The sequence below is a fragment of the Pseudophryne corroboree genome, unplaced genomic scaffold, assembly GCF_028390025.1.
Source record: "Pseudophryne corroboree isolate aPseCor3 unplaced genomic scaffold, aPseCor3.hap2 scaffold_1295, whole genome shotgun sequence".
Lineage (NCBI taxonomy): Eukaryota > Metazoa > Chordata > Amphibia > Anura > Myobatrachidae > Pseudophryne > Pseudophryne corroboree.
In genome coordinates, this window is record NW_026967921.1 from 88,666 (window position 1) to 116,622 (window position 27,957).

At 48.3% G+C, this 27,957-nt stretch overlaps 4 non-coding genes and 1 pseudogene across 4 annotated transcripts; 4 read left to right on the top strand and 1 right to left on the bottom strand.

Annotated features, from left to right (window-relative positions):
- The first annotated feature begins 10,045 nt into the window (after nt 1–10,045).
- LOC134994309 (U1 spliceosomal RNA) lies at nt 10,046–10,187 on the top strand (annotated as a pseudogene).
- A 547-nt stretch (nt 10,188–10,734) lies between these two features.
- On the top strand, nt 10,735–10,898 carry LOC134994306 (U1 spliceosomal RNA). The gene has a single exon (XR_010197432.1). It is a non-coding gene; the product is annotated as a U1 spliceosomal RNA (small nuclear RNA).
- A 152-nt stretch (nt 10,899–11,050) lies between these two features.
- LOC134994310 (U1 spliceosomal RNA) lies at nt 11,051–11,213 on the top strand. Its single transcript, XR_010197435.1, has one exon. It is a non-coding gene; the product is annotated as a U1 spliceosomal RNA (small nuclear RNA).
- Nucleotides 11,214–11,884: 671 nt separating this feature from the next.
- On the top strand, nt 11,885–12,054 carry LOC134994308 (U1 spliceosomal RNA). The gene has a single exon (XR_010197434.1). It is a non-coding gene; the product is annotated as a U1 spliceosomal RNA (small nuclear RNA).
- An 8,285-nt stretch (nt 12,055–20,339) lies between these two features.
- LOC134994307 (U1 spliceosomal RNA) lies at nt 20,340–20,506 on the bottom strand. The gene has a single exon (XR_010197433.1). It is a non-coding gene; the product is annotated as a U1 spliceosomal RNA (small nuclear RNA).
- Between the last annotated feature and the right edge of the window lie 7,451 nt (nt 20,507–27,957).

The window sequence follows — 27,957 nt, forward strand, 5'->3', positions numbered from 1 at the left end:
CCATCTTGAAATTGAATTTCTTTAGGTAGAAATTGAGGGATTTCAGATTTAAGATTGGTCTGACTGAGCCGTCCGGCTTCGGGACCACGAAGAGGCTTGAATAAAAACCTTCTCCCTACTGACTAAGGCCGATTTGAACAATCGGTGAGGGGGAACGTCTTGAAACCCCAGTTTGTACCCTTGGGACACTATTTGTAAAACCCACGAGTCCAGGTCCAAATTAATCCAGAACTGACTGAAGTGTTTTAGACGTGCCCCCACTGGTGTGGGCTCCTGCAAGAGAGCCCCAGCGTCATGCAGTGGATTTGGCAGAAGCAGAGGGCGATCTCGGCTCCTGCGATCTTGAAGAGGCTACAGACCTCTTCCCTCTTCTCCTTCCTCTACCTGCAAAGAAAGGGGAATCTTAACTTCTTGCATATCTATTGGGCCAAAATGACTGCGTTAGATAATGATGCGTCTTCATCCGTTGAGAGGGAACATGGGGCAAGAAGGTTGACTTACCTGCGGGAGCTGCCGAGATCAAATTAACTAGGCCGTCGCCAAACAAGGCTTCACCTTCATAGGGAAGAGACTCCCTTTCTTCTTGGAGTCAGCATCAGCATTCCCTTGGTGAATCCACAATGCCCTCCTATCCGAGACTGCCATGAAATTGGCCCGTGAACTCAAGAGTCCTATATCCTATATCCCTTGCAGTCGTAAGTATGCTGCAGTGTCCTTGATATGATCCAACGTAAGGAGTATCCCATCTCTCCAAGATATCTATATCGGATATCTATATCGGATGACAAGGTATTCGACCAATTCTTGAATACTACTACTCACCCATGCGCATGTAATGGCAGGTCTAAGTAATGTACCCATGGTTACATAACTAGAAATAATGTAGCTTCCTGCATACGATCCGCTGGATTTGTGACAGGGCCCTGTGCAGAGGGGGTGACTCCCACTTTATTCTGTCCGCAGCAGGAAATGAATAAACAACCGGAAACCTTTTGGGGATTTGAAACCATCTTGTCGAGCTGGCCCAGACTTTCTCAAACAGAGATGGAGGAACGTTACATCAGCTTTCATTATATATCTATATACATACACATCAGCTTTCATTATATATCTATATACATACATATAGACCCCTTTGTCAGGAACAGCAGGGTCCTCAGTGATGTTAATATGCCCTTAATATCCACAATCATGTACTGAATGCTCCTTGCCAATATTGGATCTAATCAGGAAATATTATGGTCGACATAGGAATCAGTATCCGAGTCAGTATCAGTGTGTAGTAACATTTTTGCGGGCCTGAGGGAAAAGAAGCATAGCCATGAACATCACATCTTTTCTCTACGTCTGTGTCTGGGACACAGATTTATCCAACCTCACTCTGATATTACTGAAACTTTCACCCAGTCAGTTATTGGTGGTGCCAACAGGGCCACCATCATATGTCTGCATTCCTAATATAGTTTCCTCTTGGGAAAAACATTCAGCCACCGACATGTTGACACACATGTACCAAGTACCCATAGACACATCGGCTTATGGGGGATAGACCTACAGTAAATCTGTCAGAGGGACAGAGAGGATTTTTCAGCTCACAAAAGTACACAGTCTGGGAAATAATAATCTCTATAGTGATAGACTTGTAACGCTCTATAGATGTGCTGGTGAGGTGAGGAAGAAGCCCCGCCGCTGTAATGGCACGCTTCTGTCCTGCTCAGAAACAAATAATTAATTACGCTGGCGGGGTAAGGACAGTTCCCAGGCACTAATGTCCACTTTTGCAAGCCTTTTGTGAGAAATTTATGCTGCCCGGGGTGCCCCCCCCTCACCCACACGCCCTGCACCCTGCAGTGCCTGTGTTTGTGTGGGAGCATGGCGCACAGCATTCCGCTCGCTGCGTGGTACCTCAGAATGCCGTCACTGGAGAAGAAGTCTTCTGACTTCTGGCTCTGTAAGGGGGTGATGGCAGGCTACGGGAGTGGGCATCTAGGCGTACCCAGCGATCAGCACCCTCAGGAGCTAATGGTGTCCTGTCAGCCAGAAGCAGAGCCATTAAACTCACTAGAAGTTGGTCATACTTCTCTCCCCTAAGTTCCACGAAGCAGGGAGACTGTTGCCAGCAGCCTCCCTGAAAATAAGAAAAACTAACTTAAGTCTTTTCAGAGAAACTCAGTAGAGCTCCCCTGTAGTGCATCCAGTCTCACTGGGCACAATTCTAAAACTGGAGTCTGGAGGAGGGGCATAGAGGGCGGAGACAGTTCACACCCTTTGAAAGTCTTAAAGTGCCCATGTCTCCTGCGGATCCCGTCTATACCCCATGGTTCTTAATGTGATCCCAGCATCCTCTAGGACGTATGAGAAAACAAATAACGCACACACGAGGAGGAGAGAACAAAGGAAGCTATAAGGAGGGGAGGGGGCGGGAAGGTAAGGTAGTAAAGGGATATTGGTTAAACTACAACCTTATACATATTCATTAATGTACCAGTAGTTAGAAGTAGAAGAGCTCTAACAGAAACCACAAAGCTTATCTAAAGCCACACTACACTGGATATGCCCAATCTCATTTGATCTTTGAAGCAAAGCAGTATTGGACTTTGTTACTACCAAGCAGTCTCCCATCCATGTTTATCAGATTCTTTAGGTGTTTTTAAACTACCAACACCCTTTTCTTGGTACATTTAATTTTTACACGTATTCTTTTATGTACCAGAAGTTAGAAGTAGAAGAGCTCTAACAGAAACCACCAGCTCATCTACAGCCACAGCACACTGGATTTGCACAATCTCTCCTGATCATGGAAGCTGAGCAGTGTTGGTCCTGGTTTTAGTACTTGGATGGGAGACCACCAGGAAATACCAGGAGCTGTGTGTATTTTTACAATACCAACACCGTTCTCTTGATGCATTCCATTTTGAAACATTGGGGCAGATCTATTAAGCCTGGTGAACTGATAAAGTGCAAGGTGATAAAGTACCAGCCAGTCAGCTCCTAACTGTCATTTTTCAAACCCAGCCTGTGACATGGCAATTAGGAGCTGATTGGCTGGTACTTTATCACCATGCAAATTATCATTTCACCAGGTTTAATAAATCGGCCGCTTATTCATTTATGTACGAGTAGTTAGAAGTAGAAGAACTCTAACAGAAACCACTAAGCTCATCTACAGCCACACCACACTGTATATGCCCAATATCACCTGATCTTAGGCCTGGTTTGTTCTTGGATGTGAGACCACCTGAGAATACCAGGTGCTGTAGGTAGTTTTATACTACCAACACCGTTCTCTTGATGCATTCTATTTTGAAACTTATTCATTGATGTAGAAGTTAGAAACAGCAAAAATCATCTACAGCCGCATCACACTGGATATGTCCAATCTCATCTGATGTTGGAAGCTAAGCAGTGTTGTGCCTGGTTTGTTTTTGGATTTCAAGTCCTGCCTTCTGGTTTGGCCACGGCACCTCGGATATTCACCAAGGTCATGGCCGTGATGACGACCCTTCACCATCAGAGAATCAGGATCCTGCCAAATCTGGAAGACTTGCTGATCCTGGTGAACTCCCAAGAGGTTCTCCACAGTTATCTGGAACTGGCGGTCCAATTCCTACAAGTCCACGGGTGGCTCATCAACTGAAAAAAGTCCTCGCTGGTCCCTGCTCGGAACATGGTGCACCTGGGGGCACTGCTGGACACACACAGCCAACAATTGTTTCTGTCTCCAGAGAAAGTCCTGAAATTTCAGGACAGTATCTTCCTCTCTCGCCCAAGAGTGTTGATACACACGGCGATGCAAGTACTAGACCTCATGGTGTCGGCTTTCGATATGGTAGAGTACGCTCAATTTCATTACCGCCCTCTGCAGAGGTTAATCCTCTCCAAGTGGGACGGCCTGCCTCATCGGATAAGGTCTCAAATGATCTCCTTGACTCCGGAGGTTCGTCTGACACTGAGCTGGTGGCTACAGGACCAACAGTTGAGCAGGGGCCAGCCCTTCTGGATCTCCAACTGTGTCCTCCTGACAATGGATGCCAGTCTTTTGGGCTGGGCCACGGTGTTGGAGCAACACTTTCTCCAGGGTCGGTGGACCAGGGAGGAATCTCTCCTCCTGATATACATTCTGGAATTGCGGGCAGTGTTCAATTAATTGACACTGGCCCTGCCTCTAGTACAGAACAGGCCTGTTCAAGTACAATCTGACAACGCCACCACGGTAGTGTACACAAATCATCAAGGCGGCACTCGAAACTGCATGGCAAAGCTGGAAGTATCAAAAATCCTCCGTTGGGTAGAACGTCATCTGACAGCAATATCGGCAGTGTTCATTCCCGGAGTCCTCAACTGGGAAGCGGATTTCCTCAGTCGTCAGGACGTTCACGCTGGAGAGTGGAGAGGCCGCAGCAGAAATGTCTGCACTGGTGTCGGTAGGTGACTGAGGCAGGGATGACTGGGAGATAGTGGGTGACTGAAGCATGTATGAGTGGGAGATAGTGGGTGACTGAGGCCGGGGTGACTGGGAGATAGTGGGTGACAGGGAGATAGTGGGTTACTGAGGGAGGGGTGATAGGAAGGGGTTGGGTAAGTATGGGAAGAAAGTGGGTGACAGGGATAATAAATGACTAAGGCAGGGGTGATAGGGAGATAGTGGATGACTGTGGCAGGGATGACAGGGACAGTAAGAGACTGAGGCAGGGGTGACAGGGATAGTGGCTGACTGAGGCAGGGGTGACTGGGAGATAGTGGGTGACTGAGGCAGGGTTGACAGGGATAGTGGGTGAATGAAGCAGGGGTGATAGGATGACAGTGGGTGACTAAAGCAGGGGTGACTGGTATAGTGGGTGACTGAGGCAGGGATCGCAGGTATAGTGGTTGACTGAGGCAGCGGTGACTGGGAGATAGTGGGTAACTGAGGCAGGGGTGACAGGGAAAGTGTGTGACTCAGGCAGGGGTGATAGGGAGATAGTGGGCAGCATATCTCTGCCTCACTGCAGCAGCACATTCCTGCTTCAATGACAGCAGCACATCCCTGCCTCGCTGACAGCAGCACATCCGTGCCTCGCTGACAGCAGCACATCCCTGCCTCGCTGACAGCAGCACATCCCTGCTTCGCTGACAGCAGCACATCCCTGCTTCGCTGACAGCAGCACATCCCTGCTTCGCTGACAGCAGCACATCCCTGCTTCGCTGACAGCAGCACATCCCTGCCTCACTGGCAGCAGCACATCCCTGCCTTACTGACAGCTGTATATAGGGCCTAATTCAGACCTGATCCCTGCTGTGCATATTCACACAACAGGAGATCAGGTCTGAAGTGCGTGTGTGCTGGTGCCGCAGTGCACCGGCACATGCCAGAGATGCGATCAGCATCTCTGCCCAGTGAGCGCCTCTGCCTGATTAACAGGCAGAGGCGGTCACTGGGCAGGAGGAGTCGGGCCAGCGGTGTTGTGCCGCCATTTTGGGGGCACAGTCCGGACAACGCAGACATGACCGGACCGTATGGGGGCGGGCCGTGACGGCTGCGTGACCCGGACAGCAACGGGCCTTATTTACTAAAATCTCAGATAAATTTTATGGCATTTATGTGCAGTCTAGTTTGCACAGTTGATAGAGTGTTGATCTTGCACTATCAATGTAAGCCTCACATAGGTTTGATACACATGTAAGTTTGTTTTTATTTTACTACATTGTGGTTTGTGGCTCTATACCATGTAATGCATGTCTTTTAACAATAGTAGTCAAGTCTTCCAATGTGCTTGTTAGTGAAACCCAATAGATAGCTTTATTTTATTTTGTTTCTTCAAATATTGAATGCATATGTCTTATAACTTTTTTTTTTTAATATATAAACATTTTTATTATAAGATTTTCAATGACACAAGTACATCTAAGTTGCAGATTATGGATTGTGAAGGACAAATCAACCATATAGACAATTTAAGCAATTTAAATTGCATGCAGGTAGTAGAATATCAAACTCCTTGGATGAGAGTTGGTCGTAATAAACTAGGATAGAAAAGAATAAAGTAGAAAGTAATATTTTAAACCTACCAGTAAATCTTTTTCTTGTAGTCCGTAGAGGATGCTGGGGACTCCGTAAGGACCATGGGGAGAGACGGGCTCCGCAGGAGACATGGGCACTTTAAGAAAGACTTTAGTTCTGGGTGTGCACTGGCTCCTCCCTCTATGCCACAGTTAGAGAAACTGTGCCCAGAGGAGACGGACAGTATGAGGAAAGGATTTTGTTAATCCAGGGCAAGATTCATACCAGCCACACCAATCACACCGTATAACTTGTGATAAACTACCCAGTTATCAGTATGAAAAAACAACATAGCATCAGTGCAGGACCGATGCAACTATAACATAACCCTTATTGAAGCAATAACTATATACAAGTATTGCAGAAGTAGTCCGCACTTGGGACGGGCGCCCAGCATCCTCTACGGACTACGAGAAAAAGATTTACCGGTAGGTTTAAAATCTTATTTTCTCTAACGTCCTAGAGGATGCTGGGGACTCCGTAAGGACCATGGGGATTATACCAATGCTCCAAAACGGGCGGGAGAGTGCGGATGACTCTGCAGCACCGATTGAGCAAACATGAGTTCCTCCTCAGCCAGGGTATCAAACTTATAGTATTTTGCAAAGGTGTTTGAACCCGACCAAGTAGCAGCTTGACACAGCTGTAGTGCCGAGACCCCTCGGGCAGCCGCCCAAGAAGAGCCCACTTTCCTCGTGGAATGGGCCTTGGCCGATTTCAGTAACTGCAATCCAGCCATAGAATGCGCTTGCTGAATCGTGTTACAAATCCGGCGAGCAATAGCCTGCTTTGAAGCAGGGGCACCAATCTTGTTGGTTGCATACAGGACAAACAGCGCTTCAGTTTTCCTGACTCTAGCCGTCCTGGCCACGTAAATTTTCAAAGCCCTGACCACATCAAGTAACTCGGAATCCTCCAAGATACACGTAGCCACAGGCACCACAATAGGTTGGTTCATATGAAAAGATGAGACCACTTTTGGTAGGAATTGAGGACGAGTCCGCAATTCCGCTCTATCCACATGGAATACCAAATATGGGCTTTTATGTGACAAAGCCGCTAATTCCGACACTCGCCTAGCCGAAGCCAAGGCTAATAACATGACCACCTTCCACGTGAGATATTTTAACTCCACTGTTTTAAGTGGTTCAAACCAGTGTGATTTTAGAAAACTTAACACCACGTTAAGGTCCCAAGGTGCCACCGGAGGCACAAAAGGAGGCTGAATATGCAGCACTCCTTTTACAAAAGTCTGAACTTCTGGAAGAGAAGCCAATTCTTTTTGAAAGAAAGTGGATAAGGCTGAAATCTGGACCTTAATAGAGCCTAATTTTAGGCCCAAATTCACTCCAGTTTGTAGGAAGTGAAGGAAACGGCCCAGATTGAATTCTTCCGTAGGAGCATTCCTGGCCTCACACCAAGAAACATAATTTTGCCATATACGGTGTAATGTTTTAACGTTACATCCTTCCTAGCCTTTATCAGCATAGGGATGACCTCAACCGGAATGCTAGGATCCGGCATTCAAACGCCATGCCGTCAAACGCAGCCGCAGTAAGTCTTGGAACAGACAGGGCCCCTGATGCAACAGGTCCTGTCTTAGAGGGAGAGGCCACAGATCTTCTGTGAGCATTTCCTGCAGATCCGGATACCAGGTCCTCCGTGGCCAATCTGGAACAATGAGGATTGTTCTCACTCCTCTTTGTCTTATTATCCTCAACACCTTGGGTATGAGAGGAAGAGGAGGAAATACATAGACCGACCGGAACACCCACGGTGTCACTAGGGCGTCTACAGCTACTGCCTGAGGGTCTCTTGACCTTGCGCAATACCTCTGTAGCTTTTTGTTGAGCCGGGACGCCATCATGTCTATCTGTGGCAGTTCCCACCGACTTGTAATCTGTGCAAAGACTTCCTGATGAAGTCCCCACTCTCCCGGATGTAGGTCGTGTCTGCTGAGGAAGTCTGCTTCCCAGTTGTCCACTCCCGGAATGAACACTGCTGACAGTGCGCTTGCGTGATTCTCCACCCACCGAAAAATTCTGGTGGCTTGTGCCATCGCCACTCTGCTCCTTGTGCCGCCTTGGCGGGTTACATGAGCCACTGCGGTGACGTTGTCTGACTGGATCAGAACCGGTTGGTCGCAAAGTAAGGTCTCCGCTTGACGTAGGGCATTGTACATGGCCCTTAGTTCCAGGATGTTGATGTGAAGACAAGTCTCTTGGCTTGACCAAAGACCTTGGAAATTTCTTCCCTGTGTGACTGCTCCCCAACCTTGGAGGCTTGCGTCTGTGGTCACCAGGATCCAGCCCTGAATGCTGAATCTGCGTCCCTCGAGAAGGTGAGCACTCTGAAGCCACCACAGGAGTGATACCCTGACCCTGGGGGACAGGGTGATCAACCAATGCATCTGTAAATGTGACCCGGACCACTTGTCCAGTAGGTCCCATTGGAAAGTCCTCGCATGGAACCTGCCGAATGGAATGGCCTCGTATGATGCCACCATCTTTCCCAGGACTCGAGTGCAGTGATGCACTGACACCTGTTTTGGTTTCAATAGGTTCCTGACAAGAGTCATGAGTTCCTGGGCCTTTTCTATCAGGAGATAAACCCTCTTCTGGTCCGTGTCCAGAATCATGCCCAAGAAAGACAGACGAGTCATAGGAACCAACTGCGACTTCGGGATATTGAGAATCCAGCCGTGTTGCTGTAACACTTTCAGTGAAAGTGATACGCTGTTCAGCAACTGCTCTCTTGATCTCGCTTTTATGAGATCGCCCAAGTACGGGATAAATGTGACACCTTGCTTGCACAGGAGCACCATCATTTCCGCCATTACCTTGGTGAAAATTCTCAGGGCCATGGAGAGACCAAACAGCAACGTCTGAAATTGGCAATGACAGTCCTGTACCGCAAATCTGAGGTACGCCTGATGAGGTGGATAAATGGGGACATGAAGGTATGCATCCTGTACACAAATGCGGACAACAGGTGTCAAGCCGTGTGTTGCCTTTGTCAAGCTGTAATAAGTAGGGATAAGGACGTTAACCACCTCGGAACATCCTCCCTTATACGTCACCTGCAGCGCATTCATCATAAGTCAGTGACAAGTTCAAAAACTTTGGATGACAGCGGAAGCAGTCCACTGACCACTAAATCCCTTCCTCTTGTAACCAAGCTCCTGCAAACCACACCACCAACTCCCTCAGTGTCAATTTCCTCCTTAGACAGGAGAGCCAATAGTCCTGCAGGCCATGTCACTGGCAAGTCTGACGAGTCCTCTCCTGCCTGTGTCCCCGGTACCAAATACCCTCTAGGTTCCATTTCTCTAGGCAGGCTATACCGAAAATGTAAACAGACCTCAGAAAAAGAGTCACCAGTGTCCTAAAAAATGCAGTTGTACCCAATGTCCACTTGTCCGTGGTTAAGTGGAGCAGGGCAGACTCAGGACTATATGACTGTGACAGCCCACTGGGTAGATGTATTGCCTCCCGCAGCAAGAACAGCAGCGGCGGCACCAGTAGCAGCATCTCGCAAACGCCAACTCGTTCCTAGGCAGGCTACGCTTTGTATCACCGCTTTCCATAAGAGGCACACAGCTGACAACCTCTTACGGAAACTGAGGAACATCATCGCAGAATGGCTTACCCCAATTGGACTCTCCTGGGGATTTGTGACATCGGACAACGCCACCAATATTGTGCGTGCATTACATCTGGGCAAATTCCAGCACATCCCATGTTTTGCACATACATTGCATTCTGGGTATGCTGACCCCTGTGATTTCCCCAAATGTGGGAAACTCGACTGCATTATTTGTGGTAGTGGGGGACTGTGTTTGTGCTTTCCTCTGGTCAGCTCTGGTAAAAGTCAGATTTCTTTGTCTCAGATTTTCCTCTAGCCTTGTTCTTCTTTCGAGAGTTCCCTTGTGCTGCCTCAGTTGGAACTCCTTCACTTGACAGGGGGGTGCCCGAGCAGCGACCCTCCCCAGCTCTAGCCCAACTCCTACTTACCTGCCAGGTGAGATACCATAATCATGAAGTTGCTTCTCCCAGGGCAAGGCTCACCCATTGCACTCTGGGTGTGCTGCCCCTGCGATTTCCCCAAATGTGGGAAACTTGACTGCATCATTTGTGTTTCCCCTGGTCGGCTCTCATATAATTCAGATCTCTTTGTCTCAGGTCTCTCTCCAGCCTAGTTTGCTGTCTGTTTCCACTTCTTTTTTCTTGAGCCCCTCCCTTCTATACCCTTGTGCACTTACAATGCACAATGCAAACTACAGGTAGTGCTGCAGGGCCCACACCGAAGGAGGGTGGGGGTGTTTAATGCAAACTAGGGGTCATCCAAGCGCCGCAATAGGCCGCCATGCCCTGCACGCCCCTTTTCTCTTTTCATATGCAGACGAGGGTTGAAGCCAACTTTGACCCACTGCTTGGATGACATCACCATATGCAAATCCATCTGCTGCAGGCCTTCCCCCAGGAATGCTTGCACTAGTTGTTGCATTTGGTTTGTTGTTTGGGGGTGCTTCAGTATTAGGCAGCCTTCTGCCCTCCCATGTTCATCTGAAAATATGTGTTCTCCCTGCAGTTGTTGTCCCCAGATGAGAGTTCCCTTGTGCTGCCTCAGTTGAATCTCCTTTACTTGACAGAGATGTGCCTGAGCAGCGGCCCTCCCCAGCCCTATCCCAAATCATACTTATTTTGCATAGGAGATACCATGGTCATGAAGATTGTTCTCCCAGGGTGAGGTTCATTCATTGCTTTCTGGGTATGCTGACCCCTGTGATTTCCCCAAATGTGGGAAACTCAACTGCATTATTTGTGGTAGTGGGGGACTGTGTTTGTGCTTTCCTCTGGTCAGCTCTGGTAAAAGTCAGATTTCTTTGTCTCAGTTCTTCCTCTAGCCTTGTTCTTCTTTCGAGAGTTCCCTTGTGCTGCCTCAGTTGGATCTCCTTCACTTGACAGGGGGGTGCCCGAGCAGCGACCCTCCCAAGCTCTAGCTCAACTCCTACTTACCTGCCAGGTGAGATATTATGATCATGAAGGTGCTTCTCCCAGGGCAAGGCTCAACCATTGCACTCTGGGTCTGCTGCTCCTGCGATTTCCCCAAATGTGGGACACTTGACTGCATAATTTGTGTTTCCCCTGGTCAGCTCTCGTATAATTCAGATCTCTTTGTCTCAGGTCTCTCTCCAGCCTAGTTTGCTGTCTGTTTCCACTTATCTTTTCTTGAGCCGCTCCCTTCTATGCCCTTGCGCACTATCCTGACTTCTCCCGTCTGCTTACTTTGTGCCTTCCAACGCACAATGCGAACTACAGGTAGTGCTGCAGGGCCCACACCCTTTTACTTGCCTTACAGAGCAGCTCTGGAGCTGTTACAGTGCCCAGCTGCTGCAAGAAATCAGCTTGAATGCTTCCGGGGCTGGGGCATAGCCAACATGAGCCCCACACCGAAGGAGGGTGGAGGTGTTTAATGCGAACTAGGGGTCATCCAAGCGCCGCAAAAGGCCGCCATGCCCTGCATGCCCCTTTTCTCTTTTCATATGCAGACGAGGGTTGAAGCCAACTTTGACCCACTGCTTGGATGACATCACCATATGCAAATCCATCTGCTGCAGGCCTTCCCCCAGGAATGCTTGCACTAGTTGTTGCATTTGGTTTGTTGTTTGGGGGTGCTTCAGTATTAGGCAGCCTTCTGCCCTCCCATGTTCATCTGAAAATATGTGTTCTCCCTGCAGTTGTTGTCCCCAGATGAGAGTTCCCTTGTGCTGCCTCAGTTGAATCTCCTTTACTTGACAGAGATGTGCCTGAGCAGCGGCCCTCCCCAGCCCTATCCCAAATCATACTTATTTTGCATAGGAAATACCATGGTCATGAAGATTGTTCTCCCAGGGTGAGGTTCATTCATTGCTTTCAGGGTATGCTGACCCCTGTGATTTCCCCAAATGTGGGAAACTCGACTGCATTATTTGTGGTAGTGGGGGACTGTGTTTGTGAATGCAATCGCCCCTGCTTGTGAATCGGGGTGGGCGGGCGGGGGGTCAGCAACACTCAATTTCCAAGTCGGAGATGGAGCGGTACAGGGGCAAGGCTTCAAAATTGGGTCGGCAATGGAGAAAAAGGTGGCGTGGTCAGAGCGGCTGCATGACATCACATTTAGCCGCTGCGATTACAAAAATGGTGGTGGCTTCCTGCGCGCACATACAGTCTGCACCAGCAGGAGGCTACCCCATTTTTTATGATCACGCTGAACTGCAGTGCAACTGCAATTACAGCGTTGTCAAGAAGGGAGGCGACATGCTGGGTGGCCATGCGAACCAAAGGATTGCAAATTCTGTTACTTAGCCGAATTTGCAATCCTTACTGAATTAGGCTCATTGATTACAAAATTTATTTGTAAACAATATTTGCAGTTTTTTTTCAGGGACTAACACAAAAGATGCTTGGGGCTACTAACACATGGGTAAGCCACGTAAAGCTTCCCATGGGTCAGTGGCATCACAAAGGGGTTGCGGCCCGCACCCGAGTGTCACCCGCCAAGAGGGGTGACACCAAAGTGCCGGCTCCTCTTCAGCGACAGAATGTGGGTGTTGCACTGTGACATTACATGCAACACCCAGCTTCTGTCACTGTGCAGGAGCCAGCACCGCTCACACACTAGTCCCCGGGTGCAGTTCGCAAACCCCCGGGACACCCGGAGCGACAAAATGGAGATTCAGGCCACGCCCCTACCTATGAGACTATGCCTCCTTTTTACCATTGCGCTGCTTATCTGCGCGCACTGCATTACAATCTCCCTCGCCACCTCTCTGGGTGTTACCAGTGATAGTGACACCTCTGCCATGCTTGTAGCAGCTGGTCCTAAGATCTACGCCTCCAGCCCTGAGTGTTTGCCCTTGTGACTTGTTGATCATCATAGCGAAGCAGATGCTTACAGAAAACTGCAGGGGCTTAGATTGAAAGGAAAAAAATTGATGAGTGTAAGGTAGAGAGGAGCGGGTTCGGTTCTCCGAGAACTGAATTCCCCCTCCAAAACGGGCGGGAGAGTGCGGATGACTCTGCAGCACCGATTGAGCAAACATGAGTTCCTCCTAAGCCAGGGTATCAAACTTATAGTATTTTGAAAAGGTGTTTGAACCTGACCAAGTAGCAGCTCGACACAGCTGTAGTGCCAAGACCCCTCGGGCAGCCGCCCAAGAAGAGCCCACTTTCCTCGTGGAATGGGCCTAGACCGATTTCAGTAACTGCAATCCAGCCATAGAATGCGCTTGCTGAATCGTGTTACAAATCCAGCGAGCAATAGCCTGCTTTGAAGCAGGGGCACCAATCTTGTTGGTTGCATACAGGACAAACAGCGCTTCAGTTTTCCTGACTCTAGCCGTCCTGGCCACGTAAATTTTCAAAGCCCTGACCACATCAAGTAACTCGGAATCCTCCAAGTCACGCGTAGCCAAAGGCACCACAATAGGTTGGTTCATATGAAAAGATGAGACCACTTTTGGTAGGAATTGAGGACGGGTCCGCAATTCCGCTCTATCCACATGGAACACCAAATATGGGCTTTTATGTGACAAAGCCGCTAATTCCGACACTCGCCTAGCCGAAGCCAAGGCTAATAACATGACCACCTTCCACGTGAGATATTTTAACTCCACTGTTTTAAGTGGTTCAAACCAGTGTGATTTTAGAAAACTTAACACCACGTTAAGGTCCCAAGGTGCCACCGGAGGCACAAAAGGAGGCTGAATATGCAGCACCAAGAAACATAATTTCGCCATATACGGTGTAATGTTTTGACGTTACATCCTTCCTAGCCTTTATCAGCGTAGGGATGACCTCAACCGGAATGCCTTTCACTGCTAGGATCCGGCATTCAACCGCCATGCCGTCAAACGCAGCCGCGGTAAGTCTTGGAACAGACAGGGCCCCTGATGCAACAGGTCCTGTCTTAGAGGAAGAGGCCACGGATCTTCTGTGAGCATTTCCTGCAGATACGGATACCAGGTCCTCCGTGGCCAATCTGGAACAATGAGGATTGTTCTCACTCCTCTTTGTCTTATTATCCTCAACACCTTGGGTATGAGAGGAAGAGGAGGAAATACATAGACCGGCTGGAACACCCACGGTGTCACTAGGGTGTCTACAGCTACTGCCTGAGGGTCTCTTGACCTTGCGCAATACCTCTGTAGCTTTTTGTTGAGCCGGGACGCCATCATGTCTATCTGTGGCAGTTCCCACCGACTTGTAATCTGTGCAAAGACTTCCTGATGAAGTCCCCACTCTCCCGGATGTAGGTCGTGTCTGCTGAGGAAGTCTGCTTCCCAGTTGTCCACTCCCGGAATGAACACTGCTGAAAGTGCGCTTGCGTGATTCTCCACCCAGCGAAGAATTCTGGTGGCTTGTGCCATCGCCACTCTGCTCCTTGTGCCGCCTTGGCGGTTTACATGAGCCACTGCGGTGACGTTGTCTGACTGGATCAGAACCGGTTGGTCGCGAAGTAAGGTCTCCGCTTGACGTAGGGCATTGTATATGGCCCCTAGTTTCAGGATGTTGATGTGAAGACAAGTCTCTTGACTTGACCAAAGACCTTGAAAATTTCTTCCCTGTGTGACTGCTCCCCAACCTCGGAGGCTTGCCTCTGTGGTCACCAGGATCCAGTCCTGAATGCCGAATCTGCGTCACTCGAGAAGGTGAGCACTCTGCAGCCACCACAGGAGTGATACCCTGACCCTGGGGGACAGGGTGATCAACCAATGCATCTGTAAAGGTGACCCAGACCGCTTGTCCAGTAGGTCCCATTGGAAAGTCCTCGCATGGAACCTGCCGAATGGAATGGCTTCGTATGATGCCACCATCTTTCCCAGGACTCGAGTGCAGTGATGCACTGACACAAGTTTTGGTTTCAATAGGTTCCTGACAAGAGTCATGAGTTCCTGGGCCTTTTCTATCGGGAGATAAACCCTCTTCTGGTCTGTGTCCAGAATCATGCCCAAGAAAGACAGACGAGTCGTAGAAACCAACTGCGACTTTGGGATATTGAAAATCCAGCCGTGTTGCTGTAACACTTTCAGTGAAAGTGATACGCTGTTCAGCAACTGCTCTCTTGATCTCGCTTTTATGAGATCGCTCAAGTACAGGATAATTGTGACACCTTGCTTACGCAGGAGAACCATCATTTCCGCCATTACCTTGGTGAAAATTCTCTGGGCCGTGGAGAGACCAAACAGCAACGTCTGAAATTGGCAATGACAGTCCTGTACTGCAAATCTGAGGTACGCCTGATGAGATGGATAAATGGGGACATGAAGGTATGCATCCTGTACACAAATGCGGACAACAGGTGTCAAGCCGTGTGTTGCCTTTGTCAAGCTGTAATAAGTAGGGGTAAGGACGTTAACCACCTCAGAACATCCTCCCTTATACGTCACCTGCAGCGCATTAATCATAAGTCAGTGACAAGTTCAAAAACTTTGGATGACAGCGGAAGCAGTCCACTGACCACTAAATCCCTTCCTCTTGTAGCCAAGCTCCTGCAAACCACACCACCAACTCCCTCAGTGTCAATTTCCTCCTTAGACAGGAAAGCCAATAGTCCTGCAGGCCATGTCACTGGCAAGTCTGATGAGTCCTCTCCTGCCTGGGATTCCTCCGATGCATCCTTGAGTGTAACGCCTACTGCTGCTGGCGCTGCTGTTGTTGCTGCTGGGAGTCGATCGTCATCCCAGAGGGGAAGTCGGAAGACCACTTGTACTACTTCCAGTAGGCAATTGACTGTCCAACAGTCCTTTGCGAGGAAGATGAAATATCACAGCAGTCATCCTGCTGCAAAGCGGATAACTCAGGTCTTGTCAGCCTGGGTGGTGAGAAACGTGGTTCCGGTATCCATCGTTAATTCAGAGGCAACTAGAGACTTGATTGAGGTACTGTGTCCCCGGTACCAAATGCCATCTAGGTTCCATTTCTCTAGGCAGGCGATACCGAAAATGTACACAGACCTCAGAAAAAGAGTCACAAGTGTCCTAATAAATGCAGTTGTACCCAATGTCCACTAGTCCACATGTCCGTGGTTAAGTGGAGCAGGGCAGACTCAGGACTATATGACTGTGACAGCCCACTGGGTAGATGTATTGCCTCCCGCAGCAAGAACAGCAGCGGCGGCACCAGTAGCAGCATCTCGCAAATGCCAACTCGTTCCTAGGCAGGCTACGCTTTGTATCACCGCTTTCCATAAGAGGCACACAGCTGACAACCTCTTACGGAAACTGAGGAACATCATCGCAGAATGGCTTACCCCAATTGGACTCTCCTGGGGATTTGTGACATCGGACAACGCCACCAATATTGTGCGTGCATTACATCTGGGCAAATTCCAGCACATCCCATGTTTTGCACATACATTGAATTTGGTGGTGCAGAAGTATTTAAAAAAACGACAGGGGCGTGCAAGAGATGCTGTCGGTGGCCCGAAGAATTGCGGGCCACTTTCTGCATTCAGCCACCGCGTGCCGAAGACTGGAGCACCACCAAACATTCCTGAACCTGCCCTGCCATCCTCTGAAGCAAGAGGTGGTAACGAGGTGGAATTCAACCCTCTATATGCTTCAGAGGATGGAGGAGCAGCAAAAGGCCATTCAAGCCTATATATCTACCCACGATATAGGCAAAGGAGGGGGAATGCACCTGACTCAAGCGCAGTGGAGAATGATTTCAACGTTGTGCAAGGTTCTGCAACCCTTTGAACTTGCCACACGTGAAGTCAGTTCAGACACTGCCAGCCTGAGTCAGGTCATTCCCCTCATCAGGCTTTTGCAGAAGAAGCTGGAGACATTGAAGGAGGAGCTAAAACAGAGCGATTCCGCTAGGCATGTGGGACTTGTGGATGGAGCCCTTAATTCGCTTAACCAGGATTCAATCTGTTGAAATCAGAGCACTACATTTTGGCCACCGTGCTCGATCCTAGATTTAAAACCTACATTGTATCTCTCTTTCCGGCAGACACAAGTCTGCAGAGGTTCAAAGACCTGCTGGTGAGAAAATTGTCAAGTCAAGCGGAACGTGACCCCGTCAACAGCTCCTCCTTCACATTCTCCCGCAACTAGGGGTGCGAGGAAAAGGCTAAGAATTCCGAGCCCACCCGCTGGCGGTGATGCAGGGCAGTTTGGAGTGAGTGCTGACATCTGGTCCGGACTGAAGGACCTGGCAACGATTACTGACATGTCGTCTACTGTCACTGCATATGATTCTGTCACCTTTGAAAGAATGGTGGAGGATTATATGAGTGACCGCATCCAGGTAGGCACGTCAGACAGTCCGTATGTATACTGGCAGGAAAAAGAGGCAATTTGAAGGCCCTTGCACAAACTGGCTTTATTCTACCTAAGTTGCCCTCCCTCCAGTGTGTACTCCAAAAGAGTGTTTAGAGCAGCCGCTCACCTTGTCAGCAATCGGCGTACGAGGTTACTTCCAGAAAATGTGGAGAAGATGATGATCATCAAAATGAATTATAATCAATTCCTCCGTGGAGACATTCACCAGCAATTGCCTCCAGAAAGTACACAGGGATCTGAGATGGTGGATTCCAGTGGGGACGAATTAATAATCTGTGAGGAGGGGGATGTACACAGTGAAAGGGGTGAGGAATCGGAGGATGATGAGGTGGACATCTTGCCTCTGTAGAGCCAGTTTGTGCAAGGAGAGATTGATTGATTGATTCTTTTTTGGTGGGGGCAGTAAGAATCTGCTTCGCTATGATGATCAACAAGTCACAAGGGCAAACACTCAGGGCTGGAGGCGTAGATCTTAGGACCAGCTGCTACAAGCATGGCAAAGGTGTCACTATCATTGGTGACACCCAGAGAGGCAGCGAGGGAGATTGTAATGCAGTGCGCGCAGATAAGCAGCGCAATGGTAAAAAGGAGGCATGGTCTCATAGGTAGGGGTGTGGCCTGTTGGCCTGAATCTCCATTTTGTTGCTCCGGGTATCCCGGGGGTTGAGTGCTGCACCCGGGGACTAGTGTGTGAGTGGTCCTGGCTCCTGCACAGTGACAGAAACTGGGTGTTGCACGTAATGTCACAGTGAAACACCCATATTCTGTCACTGAAGAGGAGCCGGCACTTTGGTGTCACCCCCCATGGCGGGTGACACTCGGGTGTGGGCTGCAACCCCGTTGTGATGCCACTGACCCATGGGAAGCTTTACGTGGCTTACCCTTGTGTTAGTAGCCCCAAGCATCTTTTGTGTTAGTCCCTGAAGAAAAACTTCAACTATTTACAAATACATTTTGTAATCAATGGGCCTAATTCAGTAAGGATTGCAAATTCTGCTAAGTAACAGAATTTGTAATCCTTTGGTTCGCATGCTGGGGCCACCCAGCATGCCGCCTCCCTTCTTGACCACGCTGAAATTGCAGTCTCAGTGCAGTTCAGCGTGATCATAAAAAATGGGTTAGCCTCCTGTTGGTGCAGACTGTATGTGTGCGCAGGAAGCCGCCACCATTTTTGTGATCGCAGCTGCTGCATGTGATGTCATGCAGCAGCTCTGACCACACCTCCTGTTTCTCCGTTGCCGACCCCATTTTGAAGCCCTGCCCATGCACCGCTCCATCTCCGACTTGGAAATGGAGTGTTGCTGACCCCCCCCAGCACCGATTGACAGTCAGAAGCGATCGCATTATCCGCGGGGTGCCGCAGAAAATGCAGGCGCATGCGTATGCTCTTAGCAATTTTTGCAGTTGGATTGCTTATTGCGATTGCAATCCAACCTGAATCAGGCTCTATTACCTATCACAATGCACTGTGGGTAGTACAAAATGGGGTTAATATAAGAGAAAACACCCCCAGAGCTGTGCTCCTTAACTGTCCCTGGTGGCTAGTGGAGCGGCTGCCCAGTAATCAGTGTCCACGCCAGTGCGCACATGGCCCACCCCTACAGCCACGCTGGATCACGGTATAGTGTGGGCACAGAAGTCCCTAACCTCCCTTTCATCAGCGGCCTCGTGATCCCGGAGGGCGGTGTGTGTGTGACTGACCTTAGGAAGAAACCGGAGCCTCCGCTGCAGTGACCCAGCAACTAGGGCACGGGAGTATACTGCGCCGCTGGGAGTGATGGAGCTGCAGTAAAGATGTCTATTAGACCTAACCTGCTGCAGCCCTTGTAGATTCTTATAAAAAAAGTTTTTCTTTTCTTGTCAAAATTAATAGCTAAGAATAGGCTGCCTGAGGCAGCCCCCTGTTAAGCGGCCTGCTACTGAAGGCACCAACTACAAACTGAGCTCCCTGTTCATGGAAGCGAGGTTATAGAGGAGGGGGCGCTGAGCATCTTGGGAACAGTCAAAAGCTTTGAGCCTGTTGGTGCCTCAGATCAAGATCCTACTCTACACCCCAATGTGAATCCTTGTGGAGTCCAGTGTACCCCACAGAAGAAATTAATGTGTCACACCCATTGGCAGCAACATTAGAATAGCTGCTGATGGGCACAATTGAGAAAGGAAGGGGGGAAAACATTTGAATCCAGCACATATATGTAATTTGAATATGTAATTTGTACCTTCCTACTTTAAAATGTAATGGATGAACCTCACCCTGTGAGAACTATCTTCATGATCAAGAGATCTCATAGCAAGAAAAGCATGTGTTGGGATAGGGCTGTGGAGGGCGGCTGCTCGGGCACACCCCCGTCAAGTTAAGGAGATTCAACTGAGGAAGCACAAGGGAACTCTTGTCTGGGGACAACAACTGCAGGGAGACCACATCTTTTCAGATGAACATGAGAGGGCGGAAGGCTGCCTAATACTGAAGCACCCTCAAACATCAAACCATATGCAACAACTAGTGCAAGCATTCCTGGGGAAAGGTCTGCAGCAGACGGATTTGCATACGGTGATGTCATCCAAGCAGTGGGCCAAAGTTGGCTGGAACCCTCATCTGCATATGAAAAGAGAAAAGGGGCGCTTGGATGACCCCTAGTTCGCATTGAACACCCCCACCCTCCTTTGGTGTGGGGCTCATGTTGGCCATGCCCCAGCCCCTGAAGCATTCAAGCTGATTTCTTGCAGCAGCTGGGCACTGTAACAGCTCCAGAGCTGCTCTGTAAGGCAAATAAAAGGGTGTGGGCCCTGCAACACCACCTGTAGTTCGCATTGTGCGTTGGAAGGCACAAAGTAAGCAGACGGGAGAAGTCAGGATAGTGCGCAAGGGCATAGAAGGGAGGGGCTCAAGAAAAGAGAAGTGGAAACAGACAGCAAACTAGGCTGGAGAGAGACCTGAGACAATGAGATCTGAATTATACCAGAGCCAACCATGGGAAAGCACAAATGCAGTCCCCCCCCCCTACAACAAATTATGCAGTCGAGTTTCCCACATTTGGGGAAATCACAGAGGTCAGCATACCCAGAATGCAATGAATGAACCTCACCCTGGGAAAACAATCTTCATGACCATGGTATCACCTAAGCAAAATAAGTATGATTTGAGATAGGGCTTGGGAGGGCCGCTGCTCAGGCACACCTCCGTCAAGTAAAGGAGATTCAACTGAGGCAGCACAAGGGAACTCTCATCAGGGGACAACAACTGCAGGGAGAACACATTTTCAGATGAATGTGGGAGGACAGAAGGCTGCCTAATACTGAAGCACCCCCCAAACAACAAACCAAATGCAACAACTAGTGCAAGCATTCCTGGGGGAAGGCCTGCAGCAGATGGATTCGCATATGGTGATGTCATCCAAGCAATTGGCATAGTTGGCTGCAACCCTCGTCTGCATATGAAAAGAGAAAATGGTCACGCAGGGCATGGCGGCCTTTGTGGGGATGCGCTTGGATGACCCCTAGATCGCTTTATACACCCCCATCAGTGTGGGGCTCATGTTGGCCATGCCCCAGCCCCTGAAGCATTCAAGCTGATTTCTTGCAGCAGCTGGACCCAGTAACAGCTCCAGAGTTGCTCTACAAGACAAGTAAAAGGGTGTGAGCCATGCAGCACCACCTGTAGTTTGCATACACACATATATAGGACAGCATCTCTTATATGCCCCAGGGGCAATAAAATAGTATCCTTATCTAGGGTATCCGTCCATGCCGCTACAGCACTACACACCCAGGCCGACGCAATTGCCGGTCTGAGTAAGGTACCTGAATGTGTATAAATGAACTTCAGGGTAATCTCCTGTTTGCGGTCAGCAGACTCTTTGAGGGTAGCCGTATCCTGGGAAGGGAGGGCTAACTTCTTGGATAAGCGTGTTAATGCTTTGTCCACCCAAGGGGAGGATTCCCATCGTAACCTATCCGTTGATGGGAAAGGATACGCCATAAGAATCCTTTTGGAAATCTGCAGGAGATTCCCAAGCTTTTTCACATAACTCGTTCAGCTCGTGTGAGGGAAGAAAGGTTACCTCAGGCTTCTTTCCCTTGTACATATGTACCCTCTTGTCATGGATAGGGGGCTCCTCTGTGATGTGCAAAACATCTTTTATTGCTATAATCATATATCAAATGTATTTTGCCAATTTTGGCTGTAACTTTGCATCATCGTAATCGACACTGGAGTCAGAGTCTGTGGGGCTGGTCTCTTCCAAGTGCTGCTGGGATTTCTAAGTGAGAGCTGGAAACAGTAAAAAGCAGGAGCTGGAAGCTGAGTGAAAAGGAGGAGCAGTGAGCTGGAACAACTGCAACTGCTAAGTGGAGTATAGGTGCCACAGGAGAGAGTACTACGGCTGCATAAAAGTGAAGGACCAAGAACCGCACAAAGATAGATAAGTATAAGCCAGCTTAATTATTGTATAAGTGAAATTGCTTGTCTTCTATTTTTTATTTTTGCTGCTTTTTCTTTGAGTGTAACAGGGAGTTAGACCTTGCAAACAATATGGGAGGGGCTGTGATTGAGGACCTCACTCAGTGCATGTCGTGCAAGATGTATGCACACCTGGAGCTACCGGCCCAGTGTGAATACATCTGCACGAGGTGTGTGCGAACGGTTGCCCTGGAAGCCCAGGTAACTGATCTAGAGCAAACCGTTACGCGACTGAGGGAGATTCACAATCTCGAGCGTAGTTTAGACAGAACGGTGGAGGAGTTGCGGGAGGGGTCACTGGTAGAAGAGGATGATGATCAGGTAGCCAGTTGGGTCACAGTTAGAAGGAAGAAAAAGAGGGGGAGGCACGACATCTCCGAACTATCAAACCCGAACAAATTTGCCCGATTGGACGAGGAATCGGAGGATGATAGTGAAGAAATGACGGTGCCGGAGGAGACTGCTCCCTCTAGCATCCAGAGGTGCGGTCCCTCTGGCGCGGTTGGGATAAAAGATAGAGAGGTACCTAGTCAAATGGTGGTGGTAGGGGATTCTATCATCAGGAAGGCAGATAGGGCAATCTGCTACCGGGACCGTGATCGCCGTACAGTCTGTTGTCTCCCGGGTGCTCGGGTACGGCACATCGCGGACCGGGTAGATAGATTGTTGGGAGTGGCTGGCAAAGACCCGGCGGTCTTGGTGCACGTTGGCACCAATGACAAAGTTAGCGGAAGGTGGGATGTCCTTAAGAAAGACTATAGGGACTTAGGAAAGAAACTGAAGGCAAGGACATCTAAGGTAATATTCTCGGAATTATTACCAGTGCCACGCGCTAGTCCAGGGAGGCAGAGGGAGATTAGGGAGGTAAATGTGTGGCTTAGGGATTGGTGCAGGAAAGAGGGGTTTGTGTTCCTGGAACACTGGGCGGACTTCTCAGTCAGGCGCCATCTCTTTTGTCGTGACGGATTGCACCTTACTGAGGAGGGGGCAGCGGTGCTGGGGGGAAGGATGGTTAGAAGGTTGGAGGAGATTTTAAACTAGGAGCCTGGGGGGAGGGTTTAGCTAGAAACTACGGGTCATGCAGTGAGAATAGTGGGGACGGCAGTAGTAAACGAAATGGGGGAGAAGTTGGGGGGAGGGTAAGAGCAGGCGGTAAGGTTACTAACATGGGTACTAAAAGGGATTTTACCAAAGCACTAACCAATGACGATTACAGGTCATCCTTGCCACATAAGGTGAAAGATGTCCCTAACGCAAGGGAAAATACTTATCTTAGTTGTATGTATGTAAACGCCAGAAGCATTACTGGTAAAAAGGGTGAACTAGAAATACTTGCAGCAAGCAAACAGTATGATATTATAGGCATTACTGAAACTTGGTGGGATGAATCTCATGATTGGACAGTCAATCTAGAGGGCTATACACTGTTTAGGAGAGACAGACTAAATAAAAAGGGTGGAGGGGTGTGTCTGTACGTAAAGCCGTTTTTAAAACCTAATATATGGGAAGATCGTCAGGAGGGGACTGTAGACACTGTTGAGACATTATGGGTAGAAATTGCATGCGGGGAAAAAGGAACAAAAAAGTTAGTATTGGGTGTATGCTATAGGCCGCCTGGTATCAAAGCATCTGATGATGAATTGTTACTAAAGCAAATTGAAAAAGCAGCAGGAGTAGGAGACATAGTAGTGATGGGAGATTTTAACTATCCAGAGATAAACTGGAAAAACGATTCATGTGATACTGCTAGGGGCAGTATGTTTTTAAACACACTAAATGATAACTACCTAGTCCAACTAATTGAGGAACCAACTAGGTACAATGCAATCTTAGACCTGGTATTAACAAACAATCAGGATTTAATATCGGGTATTATAGTAGGGGAACCCATAGGAAACAGCGACCACAATATGGTCACATTCAATATCAGTTTCTACAAACAGCCCTATACTGGCTCAACTAGGACTTTAAACTTTAGCAAAGCCAACTTTGAAATGATGAGGGTATTTTTCAGGGATATTGAATGGGAAGGTTTGTTTTTAGGAAAAAATACTACAGAGAAATGGGAGGTACTAAAATTCCTGCTAGCTAAAAATACACTCAAATATATTCCTATGAGTAGCAAAAAAGGGAATAAAAATCATAAACCGATGTGGCTTAACAAAAAGATTAAGGAACTTATGGGCAAGAAAAGGCGAGCATTTAAAAAATACAAATCTGACGGGGATGCAGAGTCATTTCAGCAATATAAGGAATGTAACAAAAATTGCAAAAAGGAAATAAGAGCGGCTAAAGTAGAAACTGAAAAACTAGTAGCAAAGGAAAGCAAAGCGAATCCCAAAAAATTCTTTAAATACATTAATAGCAAGAGATTAAAAAAGGAGAGTATAGGCCCTTTGAAAGACAAGTTGGGAGTCTTAAGCAAAAATGATAATGACATAGCGGACACACTAAATGAGTTTTTTTCAACAGTATTCACTAGAGAGGACCCAATTCAGGGACTGACACACAATCTCAATAATGACAATATCACACTGATAGGTACTTATTTAAGCGAGGAAGTAGTCTGTGACCGATTAAAACATTTAAAGATTAATAAATCACCAGGGCCCGATGGTATTCATCCAAGGGTTCTAATGGAGCTTCACTCTGAACTGGCAAAACCACTATCTTTGATCTTTGAGGATTCAGTTATATCAGGTATGGTTCCCAAAGACTGGCGTATAGCGGAAGTAGTGCCTATATTCAAAAAGGGAAGTAAAGCTGAACCAGGTAATTATAGACCAGTTAGTCTTACATCTATAGTGGGGAAAGTATTGGAAGGTATTCTAAGAGATAGTATTCAGAAGTTCCTTGAAACCAATAAGGTCATTAAAAGGAATCAACATGGGTTTATGAAGGACAGATCCTGTCAAACCAACTTACTTGGCTTTTATGAAACAGTAAGCGCAAACCTAGATCAGGGTAAAGACGTGGATGTAATCTTTTTAGACTTTGCCAAAGCGTTCGATACTGTACCACACATGAGACTTATATACAAGCTACAAGAATCAGGGCTAGGAAGCACAATATGCACTTGGGTCAAAAACTGGTTAGATAATAGGAAGCAGCGCGTTGTGGTTAATGGATCTTTTTCAACTTGGACTGAAGTGCTAAGTGGTGTGCCGCAAGGCTCAGTATTAGGACCGCTATTGTTCAATATTTTCATTAACGACCTAACAGAAGGTCTAGAGAGCATGGTGTCAATTTTTGCAGATGATACCAAATTGTGTAAGGCTATAAATACAGAGGAGGATGCAGAGTCTCTTCAGAACGACTTAGTTAAATTAGAAGCATGGGCAGCCAAATGGAGAATGCGCTACAGACAATTGTAAGGTAATGCACTGTGGTAACAAGAACAAAAATTACACCTACCTACTAAATGGGGTAAAATTAGGGGATTCTGTACTGGAAAAGGACTTAGGTGTCCTCATAGATAGCAAGCTAAGAAGTAGTATCCAAAGTAGGACTGCAGCAAAGAAGGCTAATAAGATATTAGCATGCATAAAACAAGGTATTGATGCTAGGGACGAGAGTATTATACTCCCGTTATATAAATCACTAGTGAGGCCACACCTTGAATACTGTGTACAGTTCTGGGCACCATACTACAAAAAGGATATCCTGGAGCTTGAAAACGTACAGAGGAGGGCGACCAAACTAATTAAGGGCATGGAGACGATGGAATACAAGGAAAGGCTTGAAAGACTAGGCATGTTTACATTGGAAAAGCGGAGACTAAGAGGGGATATGATCAACATCTACAAATATATAAGGGGACAATACACAGAGCTTGCGCGGGACCTGTTTTTGGTTAGATCAACACAGAGGACTCGTGGACACTCGCTCAGGTTAGAGGAGAGGAGATTCCGCACAATACGGCGTAAAGGCTTTTTCACGGTAAGGACAATACGTGTTTGGAATTCCCTGCCCGAGGGAGTTGTAATGGCGGAATCTGTCAACACCTTTAAGAATGGGTTAGCTAAATTCCTATTGGAAAAGGATATCCAGGGGTATGGTGCATAGTCATGCATTATAGTTACTATAAATAGGGATAAAATGCAATGGCTGACAGCAGCATCAGTCAAAAATTTTAGTCAAATCATCATGCATAGGACACCACAAATAGGTTGAACTCGATGGACAATTGTCTTTTTTCAACCTCAGATACTATGTTACTATGTTACTATGTAATCCGTGTCGGTATCTGTGTCAACAATTTGGATAGTGGGCGCTTATGAGACCCTGACAGTCCCTGCGACATAGGATCAGGCATGGGTTGAGACCCTGACTGTCCCAAAGCTTCAGCCTTGTCTAATCTTTTGTGCAATGAGTTTACACTAGCATTTAAAACATTCCACATATCCATCCAATCAGGTGTCGGCGGAGACACCACATTCATTTGCTCCTGCTCCTCTCTAATATAGCCTTCTTCCTCAGACATGTCGACACACGCGTACCGACACACACCACACACAGGGAATGCTTTTACTGAAGACATTTCCCCCACAAGGCCCTTTGGAGAGACAGAGAGAGAGAGTATGCCAGCACATACCCCAGCGCTATATAACCCAGGAATAGCACAGTAACTTAATGTTTGCACAGTAGCGCTGCTGTATGTAATTTGCGCCAAATTATGTGCCCCCCCCCTCTCTTTTCAACCCTCTTGTCTACCGTGGTATAAGCAGGGGAGAGTCCGGGGAGCTTCCTCTCAGCGGTGCTGTGGAGAAAAAATGGCGCTGGGGAGTGCTGAGGGAGAAGCCCCGCCCCCTCGGCGGCGGGCTTCTGTCCCGCTTAAACTGTACAATTGGCGGGGGCTCATACATATATACAGTGCCCAGCTGTATATATGTTATATTTTTGCCAAAAAGAGGTTTATATTGCAGCCCAGGGCGCCCCACCTGCGCCCTGCACCCTTACAGTGACCGGAGTATGTGAGGTGTATGGGAGCGATGGCGCACAGCTGCAGTGCTGTGCGTTACCTCAATGAAGATCATGAAGTCCTCTGCCGCCTCTGAAGTCTTCTTTTCTTCTCATACTCACCCGGCTTCTATCTTCCGGCTCTGCGAGGGGGACGGCGGCGCAGCTCTGCAGCTCTGGGACGGACGGCGAGGGTGAGATCCTGCGTACCAATCCCTTTGGAGCTAATCCCTTTGGAGCTAATGGTGTCCAGTAGCTTAAGAAGCAGGACCTTGCAACTCGGAGAGTAGGGCTGCTTCTCTCCCCTCAGTCCCTCGATGCAGGGAGTCTGTTGCCAGCAGTGCTCCCTGAAAATTAAAAACCTAACAAAATACTTTCTGTCAGAAAGCTCAGGAGAGCTCCTGAAAAGCACCCAGTCTCCACTGGGCACAGTATCAAACTGAGGTATGGAGGAGAGGCATAGAGGGAGGAGCCAGTGCACACCAAGAACTAAAGTCTTTCTTAAAGTGCCCATGTCTCCTGCGGAGCCGTCTATCCCCATGGTCCTTACGGAGTCCCCAGCATCCTATAGGACGTTAGAGAAAATAGGATTTTAATACCTACCGGTAAATCCTTTTCTCTTAGTCCGTAGAGGATGCTGGGCACCCGTCCCAGTGCGTACTGTGTCTGCAGTTATTAATTGGCCCTTAACTCCAGAACATTTATGTGGAGACAACTTTCCCGACTTGACCATCTTCCTTGGACGTTTTCCCCCTGTGTGACTGCTCCCCAGCCTCGGAGGGTTGCATCCATGGTCCCTAGGATCCAGTCCTGGATCCCGAACCTTCGTACCTCTAGGAGGTGAGAACTGTGCAGCCACCAATGGAGTGAGATTCTGGTCTTGGAAGACAGGATTATCCTCCGGTGCGTGTGTAGGTGGGATCCGGACCACTTGTCCAACAGAACCCACTGGAACACTCTGGCATGGAACCTGCCAAACTGAATGGGCTCGTAGGCCGCAACCATCTTCCCCAGCAACCAAATGCATTGATGGATTAACACTCTTGCTGGTTTCAGAATTTGTTTGACCAGACTCTGGATCTCCAGAGCCTTTCCACTGGAAGAAAACCTCTTCTGTGTCCAGTATGACTCCCAAAAACAACTACCGCGTCATTGGGACCAACTGCGATT